Below are 12,565 nucleotides of genomic sequence, written 5' to 3' on the forward strand. Positions count from 1 at the left end.
GGCATATGTGCTCAGAGAAACTTAGTGGATATTTTCCCTCTTTCAGACCATTCTCTGTAAGTGGTTCGGATGACTGTGAATCAAAATCCCCCGTACAGTAGGTCAGCATTTTCTGAAATACTCGGATCATCATGCCACGTTCAAAGTCACTTTTCTTTTCCACTTTGATGCTCAGCTTGAACTCCAGCTGGCCGTTGTGACCGTGTCGACATGCTTAAATACATTAAGTTGCTGCCATTTGGTATTTTGATTAGATATTTGCATCAACAAGCAACATTAGATCATGATGTTTATAACACTGAGGTAAAGATAAAGTTAGCAGACTTGCAGAATTCCTTCCCGCAAACCCTCGACAGCACAATGACATTAATTTGGCAGCACTCAAGTTGAGAAGCCTCTCCCTGACCCTGAGCTGATTGATGCAAATTATTCCCTTGATGACATCAAAACTGCTGACGCTGCATCTGGTAATTATTTCTGGGTACAGTGAAAGGATTAAGGGTAACTGACTGCGTCCCATTTCGTCAGTTATTATGAAACTGGCAGCCAATCATGGAGTATGAGTCAGGATGTGTGAGTTAGCAGCGACGTGGACACACACACAACAATCAGCTGAGCCGCGGTGTTGTTGTTCGCCGCGGCCTCCACAGCAGGCAGCAAGTGTTGTGTGTTGTAATTTGATACTTGGTGCACTAGATGCTTCCAGCTCTAAACTAAAACCAACTGCATGCACGGTACACCGGGGAGTTGGGGCCAGCCTGCGTCCATCCACGTGGGTGGAATAACTCTGGTTACCAGCTTGATATCTATAATTACTAACTTACCATATAGAAACTTGTTGATGCACTGCAGGTTATGAAGATGATGAGAAAATGTGTTTTCCCCTTGAGGACGCTCACAGAGATGTTTTTTTTAAGCTCTGTGTACAATGTGGGCATGTGAGCCTGTGTGGGCTGTTGCCATAGCAACTCAAATTGTAGCATCATGCTGGAGAAACACTTTTGGCCATGGAGCCAGATAGGCTTGTGAGCTAGCGTGGCTGCTATTTTGTGACAATGATTGAATCAGCTGTTTGGTCAATTAACCTTTAGTGTCTGTGTTTAACAGAATACTATTACACGGACTGACAGCGATGATCCTGTGCCGTGATAAGAAGCTTATTCTGTATTATTCTGTGTGTAAGCTTATAAAGGGGAATTCAAAGGTGTGGAGCCCACCAGTGTTTGGTGTCACTGTCACACACTGTCATCAATCTTAGAGCAAAAAGAGTTGACTGACTCTCCATCTGCCTCGTCCCTGAGCCATCACTGGCTGGTGATATTTCCCATTTCCAGATTGTCATCAAATTCAAATGCATCCACTCTATCATCCAAATGACACTGTGGACACTCTCGCACCTCACAGCTCCGGCTTCTGATGCTGTCAGCACTTTAGAGTGAGACACGTCACCATCATCTGTTCATAGACGGATACACTAAGGGGCCAATACACGGATCTTTCCGTAGATTTCCAAATCACCAGCTGAATGCGTTTGACGAAGAATTTGCTTCTGTAGTTTTCTTGTATATAAAATGGCTTCGTGTCAGTGAGTGTGCGTGCATGTGCGTGGAGGGGAAGAGATAGAGAGAGGAGAAAGAACTGTGGATAACTGTAATTTACTGTGTGCTCCTGCAGGAGGAGGAGGAGAGCAAAAGTCACATTCACTTAAATTACAATAATAAGCATTCAATCAATGCGCAGTACCTTTCTATTAATGGAAAGCTACGACAGATTTGAATGCTTGGGAGGGGAGAAAAAATACAAAAATTCATAGGTGGGCAAAGTGAAAAAGGAAATACATCCATGCTTTCCCCCCTTTTTCTCTCGCTGTTGCCTGTGCATTAAATTTTTAGGCCTTGTGTATAACTTTCAGAGGTGTCATTTATTATTCGGTGAATTTCAAAGTTCTGTGACTGGCTCCAACGTGAGACCGCCATCTGTGTGACTTTGCATATTCCATCACAATACATTACGTGCGAAAGAGTGTGCGGCTCCGTCTCTGCTTTCCTGTGTTTGTGTGTTTTTGTCAATAAGAGGGAGGAAACACAAGCGCCTGTTTATTCTCTTTGGCTATTTTTAGCTGCCGGCCATGTCAAGGTCCACACAAGCACCCACCCACAGTGGGCAGCAGTGGCCTTCGATATAATGGTCTGCGGTAGACCAGAGTCATTAATCTATGTCATCTTTTCATTCACCCCCCCTCCCCCCCTCCCCCCCGCCAACACACACCTGTTCACCTCTGATGCCACCAACAACTCCGAATGTGTCAAAAATACGCACGGCTCAATGAAAGTGAACATGAACATGCTTTGGTGTTTGGTTGTGCAGGATGTGCCGGAGACTTAACAGCCTTAGTCTGTAACATGTAACCTTGCAACAACTAGATCCGGGTTCAATCCACCAGAGGACCTGTGTAACACACCACCAACAAGCTGTTTATGGACGTATGTGTACAGTATGTCTCGTTGTAAGATCTGACCACATGATTGATGACACCACCATCTGTCTGGAGTTGTTTTTGGGTAGTACGGCCAATGTTACGGACAAGTGTATTATATAAAAACAGAATTAGGGCTGCATTTTCATTATCGATGAATCGGTTTTCTTGATTAATTGAATGTCAATGATTATGTTCTCAAATGTCCGGAATGATTCAGTTTTAATGATTTCTTTGTGGCGTGGAGCAAAGAAAGCAGAAAATACTCACATTTAAGAAGCTGAAAAGTCTGAAAACCTTAATTGAGTAATTGTTGCAGGCCCAAATAGAATAGTTACCGCAATAAATAAATGCATTTATAGTGCAACTGTTGGTTTCTCTCGCTAATGTTTCTGTATTTGAATCAACAAGCAAAAACAGGCAGAAAGAAACACTTCCTCTTACTCTTATTTAACCCCTGCATCGCCCTTTGCCAAAACAATGCTACATTTGCACACAGCGTCACTGCATATACCTCCACATTTCAGGATGACGTGTCATACCTCCTCTGCATTTGTCACTGTGAATAATTCCACCTTGCTGGGAAGACAAGACACTCAACGCTGCACCTTCACCCAAAGTGCTTTTGGCTGAACGATAATGTGAATATAATGCTCTCGCACTAATTGGTGTGAAAACAGTCAGACTGGCAAATTGACCTGTCACTCCTGTCAAGAGTCGTCTTATGAATGCAAGCATTTATGTAATCAGGGCAGGTGTGGCACCTCAAGCATGTTCTAGTGATTAAAGTGTGATGTGCACTGGAGTGAAAGACAGGGAGGATGGATGATGGTATGAATAGTAATGAAGTCACTTGTGATGGCGCTGGCGGGCAGATTATCTGGGATTTGGGGTGAACCATTTAGTAAATTAGGTGATGGAACATTTTGTAATGGACGGCTCTAAGAATATATATATATATATTTCTATATTACAACCATAAAAAAATAGACGTATAGTCTTCTGTTTTCAGCTTAAGTAGCAATAAGCTCACTTATTGTGGGTGACTGTAGCTGTTGAAGTCTGTGGGTTTGATTCCCAGCTTCACATGCTGATATGTCCTTGGGCAAGACACTTAACCCCATGTTGCTCTAATATATAAATTCAAACCACTTACCATTTACAAAAAGAATTTAGTTTAAATTATAGTCTCTCACTGAGACTTCTCATTTACAAAGTCAGTCAACAATTTCCCGGGACTTTAATGGCCTCACTCAAGGTTTCAGGTCTTCTGCGATAGCACATTGTTATTTATTTATTTTTTTAAATTATGTTTCCATTTATAGGAAGATATAGAGACAGTAAAGTGTGCTCACCAGCCTGGTGACATCTTTGCATTTCCCCTTTTAACTGCAATAGCATGGTGCAAATCATGGTTTGTGTTGTACCCGAGGAAGACTACATCCACTTACGATTGGTTTTGCGTCTTTAACTAACAGAAGCAGAATTGCATTGGAACTTTCCTCTCAATCATTTACGCAGATGCACCCCAAACATTCCCATGTTTGTGCTTCCATAATTCAGCGAGCTGCACTGATGCTGCTGTCACTTGTGTAATTGGGTCCACAGGTAGTGTTGCGATGTTGCGAGTCGCGCTGTAAAAAAATGTGAACGATTAATCATTTGGACAGGAAACCAAAACTCGCTGGAAGGAATGTCATCATGGGGGAAATTCCTTCTTCCTCTCACAAATGACCACAATAGTCTTTTTAAATGTGTGGATAATGCTGACTCTTGTTCTTAACCTTTTAAAGTGACAGAATGATTTGAATCCTATACTAAAGTCCAAAACATGGTAAAAAAAAACATTTTATTTCCCAATATAAAACAAAGTGAAACGGCAGCTTTTAAATGTAATCAAATATTGGAGAGGTTACAGTCTAATATTGATACTGCACTTAACCACTAATAGCCTTTTGAAGGAGTACCCTGCCCTAAAATGCTTTGGCTTGCAGGAAGCAACATTTAATCTATTGTGTGCCAATTTTGGGGTTCAGTATATTGACAAAGAACAAGTCTCTCTGTAGCCCCCTAATAAATAAAGCAGCAGCTGCTCTCGTATTATGGAACAACATGCTCTTGGTTCTTAATGATTAGATCAATTCATCTTAGTCTCTCTTGGTTCATTTCTGATTACGCAGTTTGTATATGTATGCCTGCATTTAGTGTTCACTGCTGCGGACAGACCAAAAATACAGTAGGTGACAAATGTTTACAAACAGCGCTAACTGTAGGCGTGTGCGGACATACATTGTCTGCGAGTCAAGGTCAGACTAAAGCAGGTGATATGACCATATCTTGTTTCCTTGTCGGCGCTGTTGTTTACCTGCTGACGTGGGATCCCAGTCACATTGAGGAGACTGAGCCACAGCAAGCTGTTTCTGTACTTAAAGTATGGGCGATGGCATTGCGCTGACATCCAATCCTCCGTCCCCTCAGCCAACTCGACTTTATGCCTCCCGATGTGCGTATGTGAGTGTTTGTGTGGCTTGGGTGAGTGATAACCTTGGATATTTACATTAAACACTTTGTCAAGTCGCCAGACGTGCGGCAATTTAATGCACACAATTGATATGTTGTATCACTGCCAGTGTCCAGTGGTGCCGCGGTATCGTTTCATCTCGCTCGCGTCCTTCAAGGTCACACATATTGGACTTAAAAGATAATGCAAACTGCTGGCGATGTCAAGATTCTTGATGGCTTCTTGATGGAAGTGCCCACTAATTTAAAGCAGTCTATTAAAGAGGTCACCGTGGCTGATCTCAATTTCCGTCCTTGACGTAGGCGATCCCCCAGAGTGGGCCCCACAGTGATTGACCCAGGTCAGCATCATGGTACTGAGTACCAAGCATGATTGAACAGTCTGGAAAACCATCAGCCTCAGTGCTTTACTGTGTACCGTACATTCACTGGTCTGTGCTGAAGTCTTTGTCCAACAACTGTCCCACTTTACATCCTCCGCAGAATCTGTTGAGTTTTAAAACCTTCATTTCGTATAGGTTGGATAATACTTTTATAATGCATTTTGAATTAAATTACCCCACAGCAGAGTCAGTGTGTAATCAATTATTCATAGAAACACTGTAGACATTAGACAAAAAGTGCAGGGAACAAGGAGCAGCAGTTTTTGTCTTGGAGGTCTGAAAGTTAGTGTGGCCTGGGGACAGAGAAGTACAATTATGCCTTTAAAAGGAAACTATAACTTTGGGCATTGTCCCAGATAGAAATGTACTGGAAGGGCAACATTTTTTTTTTGCCCTTGCCCACTTCCTTTCCTTCTCTCTTTTTTTTTTGTACTTTCTACCCGTTGCTGTCTTTCACTCCCACAGTCTTGGGAATCCTTTTTCTTTCTTCAGTGAAACAGATAAATTGCACCTGTCTTCTCTGTTTGACTAAAGCTCCAGACAAGCTCACACAAAAAGGGCTTCCAATATTTTTCAGGCTGGTGTTTATGTTCACCTTTGTGATTTCTGGATACAACTTTGGAGATTCAAAGCATAAAATATACACATAAGGAAGTGAAACTGGAACAGTGTTATGGTGAACCATGAGTCATTACTGTGTTGGTTAAGCTCATTTGTTTAGTTTCACCAAATAATTTAAAGCTCCAGTGCATATCTTGATGATTGGTGTTTCTGTATTTGGTGATGATGTTATTATGTTTAGAATCCATGAGCAGATATTATCTAACATTATTTTCACACTACATGTTGAAAACCTGAAAACAAAATCTGTCAGTCAACATATAGCCCTTTTCCACTAGCATGCATCTGATCGGTCAGAGTGCCGTCACAGGAAGAGGCGTGGGCAAGACGTCCGACGCAAGAATCACGCCAAGTAATGCCGAACTTTAGATCAGTTAAAAAGACTTAACAATCCTAAAAACGTGGGTTAATGACGTGTTATGATGACTCCACCCACGTTGAGGAGGTACGATATTGTAATGGAAACACAACCAAAGCGAGTCGAGCTGAGGCGAGCCGAGCTGGGACCATGTAGTGGAGACACGGTATGTATATCATACATGACTGAGAGTCCAGAACATTTCTTGAACTATAGACGTCACTTCTGTCACTTTTTGTGGGCATTTCCCTGCGTTGTCAGTCATACGCCAACCTGTCTGCAGTCATCTTGCTTTTTTAAAAGCACATGCTATATCTAAACAATGGTTTTGAACAGAATATGTATTATTCAAAAGTAATGCACTACAGTTTTCCAGGGCGATTTATTTTGCACAACCCTCTCAACACTGTTCAAGTTCAAAAGGCTTCTTCCTCCTTCACTGTACAGCTCCTCACCATCTGGGGGGAGGAGGGAGGGAGGGGCGGGGGGGATCAGCGACTCAGGGTCATGTACAGTACAGTAAAGCTGCTCAGGCATTGGAAGGTGCCACTTGGTTGTTCCCACCCTGTTTTCACTAGTAGAAGTTCAAAAGGCTGACCCCATGAAGTCATCTCTGACACTGTTAATGTGTCTGAATACTTGTGTAAAAATAGATCCGAACAGCGCACTGATGTCGACAAACGCACAACGATACACACACGCACACACACACACGCCCTTTTGTGACATGAACATGTGCTGTGAGGCTGACATGTGCATTTGTCTCTCAGGTTTTAGTTTATCACTATGGTCCTGCTTGTCACGAGTTTTATTCTCAGTTCTTTATGGCCCTTTAATTCAATATACTTAGCTATCACAGGGCGTCAATAGGGATTTTTCCTACCACTGTAAATCTAACACAGGCCCCTTAAGTGTTTTACCTTTAAATCTTTTCTTTTTTTAAATATACACCTGTAAGTCCAGTAAGCAAAAAAAGAGCAGTTTTGGGTTTTTGGATGAATCTCAAACTTGTCATCCTGTCAGTGTAAGCTACACTCTTTCACATCCCATGACTTACTTTTATGTACAACCACTCACTCCTGTTGCTCACAGGGAAACCCCAGTTGGATAGATTCCTCTGTTTTTCCTGTGCAGTGATGACAGCCAAACATGTACAGTGCGAGCAGTTCAAACGTGAACGATTGCGTCTCATTTCTCAGCAGCAACCGAAGACCAAAATGGTTCCAGTCCTATTCTGAAGTTCGTGAGCTAAAAGCATTTTAGACTTTGATGCTTTTCTTTGGAGGACAGGTTCCTAATTGATTTTGACTGCACTTTAAAAACCTTACACAAGCTTTGCACTTAGAAATCCCCAATGACAAGGCAGACTGAATGGATCCATGTTTGGGCTTTCTGCCCCTCATCCATCATCCTATGCACACGGCAACCCTGCACGCCTCAATGTGTCCTCTAACCCAGCACAAAGGTCCAATCCCTTGTCCAAAAGCGGAGTCACGGTGCGAAGCATCACAATGAGCTATTGGTGTCACCATAAACAAACCCCCCCCCCGAGAACAGGTGGTGGTGCCGCGATCGTGGCACCCACATCCTGTGAAGGGATTGGATGCAAGCAAACTGTCACAGTGGAACTGAATTATTGTTCTAAAAATACTGTCTTTGGTTTTTGGACAGGGCTGATAGAGATGCACATCCAGGAGCTACTGTGGCAGAAAATCCTTCAGGGCCTGGCAGTCAGACAGAAAAGGAATGAAGCCCTACGAAGAAAGGGACGGACAGGCCCTTGGCAGCGGTGGTAATGTTATCCCCTGGGTGCTCTGTAACTCACACCTGAGGGAAAGGTTAGCACATAGCTGAACACTATCCATTTGATTACTGTGACAGAGGCAAATGTAATTAAGTAAGGACTGTTTAATTATGTTGAGTATAGGATTCAATGAATGTTTCATCTCATTATCTGTGGTTCCTGTGGCAGTGCAAAGCAGTGTTAGATAGTCATGCTACTAACAAGCATCACCGCAATTGGACATGACTCCAATTGCAATGAACACTCACACGCCAGCACACTTGTGTATCGAGAAAAGTCACCCGAGAAGAGCAGGCGATCCGTGTGACACTCCTGGAAAATACATTATCGTTCCTCGCTAACTTTGAAAGTAATTAAAGCAGGCGGGATTTTTGTAACATTTATTATCCACGCTTCACAAACTCGCACTGCATTTAGACTTCAGTGAAACCTGATTCGTACCAAGTCATTTAAAAAAATCAACTATAATCATCCTGCATGCAGACAATAGGTGGGTCTCCCCTTATTGTGCTGAACTGGAGTTAATGCACCACAGTGACCATGCTGTTAAGAAAACCTTTGACAGATTTTTCAGTCATGCATCACACGCACAAATGGAAGGCTTTCAACATGTCAAAAGAAGATACATTCAATGTGAAGGTAAACATCAACACGTTTCTATATGGTGCGAGTCATGCAGTTTACATCACAACGGCAATTTCTGAACCCATATTTGCCCCGGCCCATTTAAGGTTGCCTTGTGTGTTTACTTTGTATTGTTGATTTGGCATTGAGTGCTGCCGTTTTTAAGGACTGCATTCATCAGTATAAGCTTTCAGACGTTAGAAATACAGCTGGACTGTTTTTTAATGCAAGGTGTTTAATTGTCTGCGCTTTAAATGCCCTCTTGGTATTTTATTGATCTAATTTATTCTGAATGGAAACCCTAGAGGGTGTAAAGCCATCTGTTTGACATTGCCAGCTGGACCTTGTCCGATAAGAGATATTTTTACAGCGAGGTTAAGCTTCAGGGCTTTGAAAATACACAATGTAGTGATGCTTATAAGTGCGGATCCATAAAATTGTATCAAACTGATTACAGATTATGAAGGAGAAGCTACAAGGAACACTGATTACGTCGTAAATTATGATCTCGATGTCCTGAACCAAAGACGGAGTATTTGGAAGGAATCAATACTGCACAGTGTGCAGGAAGAGACGCTTTAAAACAGCTGAGATAACAGCAGAGCTCCTGATAGAAGAGAGAGAAAAATTTGTGCATTGTCAATACAAACATTATGGGTTTTTTTTCTTTAAACTGCAAGGTCAGCTCTGTTGCTTGGCTTTTCTAGGAAAAAACCTCCACCAACACACATGAGCTTGCACGCACAAACACACACTGGTCAATCCACAACATTTCTTCCTGCACTGGTGTGTATCTTATGAGAGCATGGTCAGGCACGGTCCTGCACATTGTCACCGTGCATGCCGAATATAGCGATACAGAAGTGATGCATTTACACATACAGTATCTTTGCAAAAGCCCGACGTGTTACAATGAAAACTGAGTTGCACAGAGGATAACTTTTACTGCGAGTGTCTTGACCTGTGCACGTGGGAAGCTGTTTGCCGAGAGATGGAGAGAGAGGGAGAGCGAGAGGAGGAGGGTCAAGGGTGAACATGGTTTTCTGCGAGCAAACACACTACCGCACACCAGAGACACTCAACGGAATTTTAGATGCCGTAACAAAAATCCTCTCGCAGCTTTGGTCTCTCACAAGTTTGGCCGAGCAACATTTTTTATGTTAATACCGGCTACAGCTCCATTAAACTCTCACAGGTCTGAAGGTGACACATGGAGTAATAGAGTAAGATAGTGTGCACCTCTATGGCAGTATACACTCCACAGTACACACTATATAGGCTTACATAAATATCCCCAGTGTATATTAGGGGGAGGGGGATTGAGAATGATTACAAATTTTAGGATTATTTATTGTGTGCTGAGCAGACATGCTGGGAGTTATTTATTTGCGCACCATCAAAAACATTTATGAGTCAGTTTCAGCAGTATGCTCTAAACAAGAAGCCGTAAATCTCCCGGTGTATCCTCACTCCTCTCCCTCTCGCTGCTGGAGCCGTCTCCTCGCTATCTCTGCCGCCACCTTCTCTCGCTCACATTTCTCAGTCACACACTCGCCACACAAGTAAGCGTCCGCACCCGTGAAGATTTGTCATCAGTTCCAAATTCATCAAGCCTGATTGGATTTTGTGGGGTGACAGGGAAAAGGAGGTGGCGCCCATTTGATTTGGTGTTACCTCTTAAACAGTGAAGTGAAACACATTTCAAAACTAATGTCCTTAGTAGAAGCACAGAATGTGGCCACGAGGTAAGAAAAGATTAATAAGAGGGAGCGCTCAGTTTTTTAGGAGGACACTGCGGCTAAAACTCCTCAAGTATGTTTGTGGACTTGTGTGCTAAGCATTTTTTTTCTTTCATTAAAAATGTAACACTTTTCCTCTCTAAGAACTGCATGATGCTTTTGAAAGGTATGTCTGAAATACTAAGAGAGCTCAAGTCGTTGACTGCTCCAGTCAGAAATCTGAGTTGTCTCCACAAGGTGGTGTCATGCTCATTAGCTGAATGTTGCAGTCCATCGGTCTCTTAGCTGACTGAGTGATGCTACCGGCCTCTCTCTTCTCCCCCATATCTACACCACATCCTGAAAGAAACAGTGCAAACTAGTGCAAAATAGAATAATGACTGAATTCTGAGTTATGCAAAACAAGGAAAAGAAATATTTGAATTATGTGCATATGTTTTTGGTCAGCTTAATTGGACCTTTGCTTTTCTGTAGTGTTCAGCTCAGCCGAGGGAGCCGGTGAAGCAGGCATTACCACAGTTTGGAAGATATTGGTCCATGGAGCTGGCTGTCTTGACCCGTTCACTGACCTTCAAAATAATGGTTGCAGTGAAGTGGCGACGGTTCATTACCCACAATGCCTGTCAGTCCTCTCGCTCACACATCCACAATCACAAAATGAGGGCAAGTAAACAGAGCATTCTAGAGGGGCGACGCTCATCTTTATCTCCGCTATGTATCACTTCTTTTCAATCCCCTGTGCTTTCTCACCCTTTTACCTGTAAACTCTGCATTGCTGTTCTATGTCTATCTCTACACATAGATACAATTTGCCAATTAAAATATTATTAAAAATATAATTGAGCTAAGAACTAAATGTCCATTACATGAACAAGCATACAACAAAAGTGCAGTCTCCCCTCAGTGCAAAAGTTAAAAACATAATATTAAAAAAAATAATAATGCAATAAGATTAGAAATGATAAAACTGTGAAGAAATGAGGGCAAAATCAATAAAACAGGGACAGAAAGTAATACAATGATTCTATATACAAGAGGGAATATGGTGAGTTGTTCATCTCTAACTGTAATTACAGCAAAGAAACACTATGATCATTATAAAGGTAATGTTCACTCAGGCTGTGTAGGTTTTGAGCCACATGTCCACAAATCGAATTTGTTTCCAAATGTGAATCTTCACGTTACAGTGAAATGTCTATATGGTGGAAAAATGCATTATCTCACTCTTTCTTCATTGCAGATGATGGTCTGGTAACTTTATCCAAGTCCAGCTTTTAAGGTTTTAAATGGTATCCTGTAATCCTGTCTTCAAACAGTAATTCTCCCGTTTAAAATAACTGAAAGACTGAAATATTGTACGTGGTGATGATCTGAAACAAAACGTTTCAAGTTCTATTGTTCTGATTTATTGCCCTAATCAATAGAAAACATATACATCCATATCTTCCATAGAAACATAAGTACCTTTATTCACGCCCTGACCATACATCAGAGGTTTAGCACCCTGCTGAAGAACTTCTTTTAATCAGAAATCAATTACTTTTATTGATTTGCCAATCCTCCAAGTCTCTAATGGGTGTAAAAAAACAAACAAATGATGATTGATTACACCCTACAAGAACATGTAAACCACCTTTCCATCCCCGGTGACACAGGGCTGAGTGGTCGGTTCTGGTTGTGGTAGTTTACTCAGGCGTGACTTCCACAGTGTCACTGTTAACAAGTGCTGTCTCGGCCAAACAAGTGGAACTAACAATGACTCATGATGTGCTCAGCTGAGTCATCGTCAGCACGTGTAGCGTTGAACAGTAGGAACATTGACCACAGACGCTCTTAATAATACAAATATGAATGTTGTGATTCATATGTCAACAATATCTACTGGAAATGGCTGGTTTACCTATAGTATTCAAAGCATACGTTGTTACAGAACTGGCAGTAAAAGTATATATCAAACTCTATATTTGACCCAATGCACCATTTATGATGTTGACTGGGTCACAGTAGCTTGCTATATTTAAAGTGGGCCCCCCTCATTTC

The sequence above is a fragment of the Solea senegalensis genome, linkage group LG1 (genome assembly GCF_019176455.1).
Source record: "Solea senegalensis isolate Sse05_10M linkage group LG1, IFAPA_SoseM_1, whole genome shotgun sequence".
Lineage (NCBI taxonomy): Eukaryota > Metazoa > Chordata > Actinopteri > Pleuronectiformes > Soleidae > Solea > Solea senegalensis.